Raw genomic sequence first — 7,445 nt, 5'->3', positions numbered from 1 at the left:
TTCAGTATATTCAGGAACAGGAGCCGTGGGCGAGTACTGGTTCCTGTATGCAGTCTGGAATAAGAACTCACAGTATATCTGTGTATGAGATGGCTTCTGGAATAGAAGAGAGTCTTTGGAGGGATTTAGGAACATGGGCCCTCGTGGAGTGAGTACCGGTTCCTATCTGCAATAATAACTCAAGATCTCCGTACCTGCGATAACGTCTTAGACAGAAGAAAGTCTTCAGAGATTAGGAACATAGGCCCTCGTGGAGCGAGTACCGGTTCCTATCTGTAATAGAACTGTGTTCACGTCTGCGATCGCTTCCAGGCAGTAAGGAGTCTTCTGAGCATTCAGGGATGTAGGCCCTCGATGAGCGAGTACTGGATCCCGTCTTAGCAATCTGAAATCAAGAAGAGAGAGCGGGGCCCCCGAGGAGCAGGAACCCCTTGGTAAGTTTGTGGAGGCAGAGCAGCAGAGAAAGAATTCCCCTTGCTAACTCGATTCGTAGTTGCAAACAAAGACCTTTTAAGTTGGAAGCGGATGATGTCACTATGGGGAGACGCCCCAGAGGTTCGCGCCCTTGCCGGTACAAACTCTGGAGAACGCGCGCCCTTACGTCATCCGGAACATGGTGGATCCGCAGCGTCAGGCTAGCCCAGGGATTCCAGGGAGAAGCGGCGAGGAGAAGCCACGGCAGCATCTGTCCATCAGACCAGAAGGGAACTGCCACAAAGGTAGAGAGGGTGGAGCGAGGGCGAGAATAGGCACGTACGCAACATCCTGTTCATTCAGGCAGAACAATCCACACCAGTGGGATGTACCAAAGCTGTCTAGGGACCCAGCAACAATCGCACATGCTAAGGCCGGCATCTTCCTGAGCCCAAACGATCAAGCGGAATGCCTGGAAGAGTGAGTAAGGACGACCGCTGATGACTTCCATAATCCAATAATAGACTATAGTTGCCCGCGCCACTGGCTCACCCAGTATGCCTCCGCCATGGAGCACAGTTGACCAGACTTACTGAGAGGATTAATAACCTCAACGTATTGCATCAGATGCCACTTGACAGCCAGAGCACGCAAGAGACAATATTCACTCTCCGCTGTATTCCTTTCCAGTGTGGCCAGGGAAGTAAATAGAGTCAAATAAAATTCTGAAACCACTTTGGGCCAAAAGAAGGCAGAGTCTGAAGCTGTACCACCCCCAGAGTCACAGGCAGGAATGGCTCATGGCAAGAAACAGCCTGCAGCTCGGAAACTCGAGGTGCTGAGCAGATTACCTTGAAGACTGTTTTTCTAGGGTTACGAACCTTCAAGAAGAAACTATGTTGCACTTGAAAAGGTAGGACTCGAAAGGAATCCACAATCAGATTAAGTTACCGTAAGGACATTGGTAGCGAAAAGGAAGGATGAAGATGCTTAACTTCCTTCACGAACCGAGACACAAACCCACCAAGAACTCGCCTCCTATAACAGGTGAGTGCTGCCATTTGAACCTTCAAGGAGTTAAGGGCCAAGCCTTTAAGCAGTCTGTGCTGAAAAATTCCAAAATTAATCAAATTTCCACTTTGAGAGGCTGAGAACCTCGCTCCTCACACAAGGCCTCAAAAACTCGCCCAACTCTCACAGAAGCCCGAGATATAGAAATATACCTATTTTTATATTTTAGCCTGACGCAAAGTGAAAGCACTGCAGCAGAATAACCCTGCTTCAATAACTTGAGTCCTCTCAAGGGCCAAACTGTAAAAGAAAATGGACCCGGATTGTCATGAAGAATTGGTCCCTAAAGCCATACATCCTTCCCGGGAGGTACCCTAAGTGGCCTGCCCACAAGCAGCTACTGCAGATTGGCACACCACAGCCATCGGGCCCAATCCGTTTCCATCAGAAGCAGGGTTTCTATTGTAATCTTTCAAACAATCATGCCTAGTAGTGGCCATGATGTGAAAACTGTCCGGCAGCCATGCCTGGATGAGAGCATCGATCCAAGAACTTTCAGATCCCTTCTTCGACTAAAGAACTTTGGAACCCTGAGCAAGACGGCCCTTACATTGCCCTTTCCAGTAATGTGGCAGGCTAATATATCTAAAAGATGTGCTCATGCTATGGCAGAGCAACATCTATCTCCTCTGTCAATTGTGAGCTTAGGTTTGGTTCTAGACTGATAATGAATGAATGAATGAAATCCACAGTTGCCACATTGTCCGACATTATCCGGCCCACCTGAGTCTCTAAACTCTCGACAGACATTTAGCATGGCTGTCAAACTGCACGTGCTTGCAAACTATTGAAGCTCCACTGATGATCCTCGGCGCTCCAGCGACCTTGCACCAGCAACTCCTGACTGTGAGCCCCCCAACATTGAAGGCTTGCATCTGTGATTAGCACTAACCCTTCTAGCATTTCACAGGAATATCCCTCCTTCAGATGGAAAGCGAAGCCTCACCATGCAGTCCTGAGACAGTGGACGCCACCAGAAAGCAACGAGCTTTGAAGAGGCCTCAAGTGCTCTCTCACCCAGGGGACAACCTTGAAGGTGGCCTCCATCAAACTTAGATTCTCAGTTTAAACTCAAGCAATTGACTTCTAATACGATTCTCTGGCAGAAATATTCTGCCTGGCTTCACATCACAACACAACACCGTACAACCTCAGTGGAAAACTTAGTTACCGTATTTTTCGCTCCATAAGACGCACCTAGGATTCAGAGGGGGAAAATTTAAAAAAAAAAATTGTGCTAAACCGGCTCTGCGTCTGGGCGTCTTATGGAGCAAATTAGGGGAGTGCAGAGCTTTTTTTTTTCTCCCCATTTTGTTTTCGGGTCTGGGGAGGGCCATTTCGGTCCACTCCCCAGATCAGAAAACTTTTCTTTCTCTGGGAACCCCTCCCCCCCCCAAAAAAACCCCCCATCCCAACCCTTTAAATTAACAACCCCCATCCTCCTGACCCCCCCAAGACCTGCTGACTTAATTTACTGCAACCCCCCACCCTCCTGACTCCCCCAAGACCTGCCGACTTAATTTACTGCAACCCCCCACCCTCCTGACCTGCCAAACGTCCCTGGTGGTCCAGCGGGGGTCCAGGAGCGGTCCGGGAACGATCTCCTGGGCGTGGGCCGTCGGCTGCCAGTAATCAAAATGGCGCCGACGGCCCGTTGCCCTCACTATGTCACTGGGACCGACCGCTGCTATTGGTCGGTCCCAGTGACATAGTGAGGGCAACGGGCCGTCGGCGCCATTTTGATTACTGGCAGCCGACGGCCCACGCCCAGGAGATCGTTCCCGGACCGCTCCTGGACCCCCGCTGGACCACCAGTGACGTTTGGCAGGTCTTGGGGGGGGGGTCAGGAGGGTGGGTGGGTTGCAGTAAATTAAGTCGGCAGGTCTTGGGGGGGTCAGGAGGGTGGGGGGTTGCAGTAAATTAAGTCGGCAGGTCTTGGGGGAGTCAGGAGGGTGGGGGGGTTGTAGTAAATTAAGTCGGCAGGTCTTGGGGGGGGGTCAGGAGGGTGGGGGGTTGCAGTAAATTAAGTTGGCAGGTCTTGGGGGGGGGTCAGGAGGGTGGGGGGTTGTAGTAAATTAAGTCGGCAGGTCTTGGGGGGGGGTCAGGAGGGTGGGGGGTTGCAGTAAATTAAGTCGGCAGGTCTTGGGGGAGTCAGGAGAGGGGGGGGTTTGTTAGATTTTTGTTTGGTTTTTTTTTATATTCGCTCCATAAGATGCACATACATTTTCCCCCCACTTTTGGAGGAAAAAAAGTGCGTCTTATGGAGCGAAAAATACGGTACTTTAAATCGGTAAAGTTTGTAGGACCCTCACGACCTCAGTTTGCAAATCATCACAAACTGAATAGACCTTTGGTCCAACTTTATTCTTTTTATTATTGATATCTTCCGACTCACAAGGAGCAATAACTTTTTATGAACATTTTTTTATCTTGTTACTTAAAAAGTCGTGAAAGTCCCCAGGGGTTAGATAGATCTCTGTCTTTTTGTTCAGTGAAAAGAGAGCCCAACAATATAAAGTACTTAGCTCAAATGTCAGTCCATACATCAATCACCCCGACATGACCATGTTTCGAGCAGTTTCTGCTTCAGGGGGTCTTTTCATCCAAATTGTCTTTGCTCTCAAATGCAGTTCTTGTGCTCCTTCTTTCCGGATCCGACAATTTGGATGAAAAGACCCCCTGAAGCAGAAACTGCTCGAAACATGGTCATGTCGGGGTGATTGATGTATGGACTGACATTTGAGCTAAGTACTTTATATTGTTGGGCTCTCTTTTCACTGTACAAAAAGACAGAGATCTATCTAACCCCCGGGGACTTTCACGACTTTTTTAAGTTTTCTTTTCTGCAGACTCTGATACAAAAACTCAACTTCTCCCCCCTCCTATGCCCATGGGAGTGGGTGAGACTGAGCAGGTACTGCAGGCAGCACAGGAGCAGAGCAATGTGAAATCTCCTCTGCTGGGTCCTGTGCTTTAGTCTCACTCCCTCCCGCCCTGTCCCCTTATTCAACAGGAGTGAGAAGCTGGAGCAGATACAGATAAGGCCACAGGCTGGGATCCCAGGACTCAACTCAGGTCAGAGTGGGGAAGAGGAAGGAAGCATCCTAGAGCATAATCAGGGAGCTGTTGAGAGATTGATGGGGAGGGAAAGGAGGAAAATACTGAAAGGGATGAGGTGAAGAAAGGGGTGAATACTGATGATACAAGAAGAGGAGGGGGTTGAATGCTGGGGGAGTATGAGAAGTTGAGGGGAATCCAGTATCCTCCCCCTTCTCCCTGAAATCAGCAATGCACATCTGGATTGCTGTGATGAGAGCCAGGGTATGGGGGTGCATGAGAACCTTGTGGGAGGGGCAGATGTGTGTGGGAAGAAGAGGGGCAGAGTGTGGCCCCAGGAGACGGTGTGCACAAAAGTATTGGTGGTATCAGAGGTGGAGCCTAGGGCAGGTCTTGGTGGGCCATGGCCAAACCACTTTTCCATCAGATCCATCCAATTTTCTTTGTGCATTTGCAAGTTTCCCATGGGGCCAATTGGAAACAGCCGGCATTTACTCACAATCGGGCCGATACAGTAAAGCCTGCGTGAACGCACAGAACACTCTCCTGTGCGCGCGATACAGTATGCAAATTAGGTCTGGCAGTAGAAACAGGTAAAAAGAGGCACTAGGGACACTAGCGCGCCCCTAGTGCCTCTTTAGGGACAGGAGCGGCGGCTGTCAGTGGGTTTGACAGTCGACGCTCAATTTTGCCAGTGTTGGTTCTCGAGCCCGCTAACAGCCACGGGTTCGGAAACTGGACGCCGGCAAAATTGAGCGTCCGGTTTTTAACCCGTGAGCCGCGGGCCTACTTCGAATTTTTTTTTTTTTACACTTTTTTTTACCCTTCGGGACCTCTGACTTAATATCGCCATGATATTAAGTCAGAGGGTGCACAGAAAAGCAGTTTTTACTGCTTTTCTGTGCACTTCCCTGGCGCCGGCAGAAATTAACTCCTACCTTTGGGTAGGCGTTAATTTCTTAAAGTAAAATGTGCGGCTTGGCAGCACATTTTACTTACTGAATCGCGCAGGAATACCTAATAGGGCCATCAACATGCATTTGCATATTGCGGGCGCTATTAGGTTCGGGGGGGGTTGGACGCGCGTTTTTGACCCCTTACTGAATAAGGGGTAACGCTAGCGAGTCGAAAACGCGCGTCCAATCAAGGGTTAACAGTGCGCTCCGTTGGAGCGCACTGTACTGTATCGGCCCGAATGTAGGAAGACTTCTTCCAGCAGTGGTGGAAGCTGTGGAAAGAATTTTCAAGGAGACTGTGTGGTGGCAGGAAGATCCCCAGCGCAGTGCCAGCAGCCTAAGCCTGGGTTAGAGGCATTGGGGAGAAAGGATCAGCATCAAGCCTGGTGGGGGATGGAGTCTGACTGAGAGAGGCTGCTGGAGCTTGGTGGTGGGGGATTGAATGTGAGGTAGCAGGGGGAAGGGCTTGGGGACAGGCTGGGTTATAAAGAACGTCAGCTTAAAACATGCGTCTGTAGGATGATGGTACTGTCTGTCTGTGCTGCTGATAGGTACTGCAGGAGATCTCCATCCCAGGGCAAGTCTGACTCACTCATCCGGGTGCACCTGAGGGCTGCTAGATTCTGGGTCACTACAGGACAGGGATTTCTCCAATCAGACTAACTTTACCCAGGTAGCACTGAATATCAAGTCTCTCCAGCTAAAATTTACCCTACCCAAAGCACCTCCACCAGCTAAATTTTCTACAAATAATGAGTTATGAGCAACCCAAAGTTTCACAGGAGAGCAGGGGGAGAAATTCCTATCTCCAGTTTTGTAAAGGCAACTAGAAAAGTACCCAGACAAGCCCTTGGGAGCATCAAACTCTCAGTGTAAAAAGGCAAAGGTGAGAGGAGGAGGCAGAGGGGGAAGGTAAAGAAATCACAGGAAGCAGAAACTGAGAGGGTCCTTAAGCAGGAGAAGCTGCTGCTGTATGAGGGGGAGAAGCAGGAAGAAGAGCCTGAGCGGATGCAGAGAATAAGGAGCCCAAAGAATGGATTCAGTGAGAGGCTGGGGGGATGGGATCAGTCCCAGGCTGCATCCCCTGCCCCCCTCCTACCTGCTGAGCAGAAAGCCCTGCAGCCATTCTCCTGCCCCTTCTCCAGAGCAGGATTTCCAGCCCCGGCTCCCTCCCTGCACGGTCCCTGGGGTGGGGGATGGGATCAGTCCCAGGCTGCATCCCCTGCCCCCCTCCTACCTGCTGAGCAGAAAGCCCTGCAGCCATTCTCCTGCCCCTTCTCCAGAGCAGGATTTCCAGCCCCGGCTCCCTCCCTGCAGGGTCCCTGGGGTGGGGGATGGGAGCAGTCCCAGGCTGCATCCCCTGCCCCCCTCCTACCTGCTGAGCAGAAAGCCCTGCAGCCATTCTCCTGCCCCTTCTCCAGAGCAGGATTTCCAGCCCCGGCTCCCTCCCTGCACGGTCCCTGGGGTGGGGGATGGGATCAGTCCCAGGCTGCATCCCCTGCCCCCCTCCTACCTGCTGAGCAGAAAGCCCTGCAGCCATTCTCCTGCCCCTTCTCCAGAGCAGGATTTCCAGCCCCGGCTCCCTCCCTGCACGGTCCCTGGGGTGGGGGATGGGATCAGTCCCAGGCTGCATCCCCTGCCCCCCTCCTACCTGCTGAGCAGAAAGCCCTGCAGCCATTCTCCTGCCCCTTCTCCAGAGCAGGATTTCCAGCCCTGGCTCCCTCCCTGCAGGGTCCCTGGGGTGGGGGATGGGAGCAGTCCCAGGCTGCATCCCCTGCCCCCCTCCTACCTGCTGAGCAGAAAGCCCTGCAGCCATTCTCCTGCCCCTTCTCCAGAGCAGGATTTCCAGCCCCGGCTCCCTCCCTGCACGGTCCCTGGGGTGGGGGATGGGATCAGTCCCAGGCTGCATCCCCTGCCCCCCTCCTACCTGCTGAGCAGAAAGCCCTG

The sequence above is a fragment of the Rhinatrema bivittatum genome, chromosome 2 (assembly GCF_901001135.1).
Source record: "Rhinatrema bivittatum chromosome 2, aRhiBiv1.1, whole genome shotgun sequence".
Lineage (NCBI taxonomy): Eukaryota > Metazoa > Chordata > Amphibia > Gymnophiona > Rhinatrematidae > Rhinatrema > Rhinatrema bivittatum.
Note: the sequence above shows the minus strand (reverse complement) of the source record.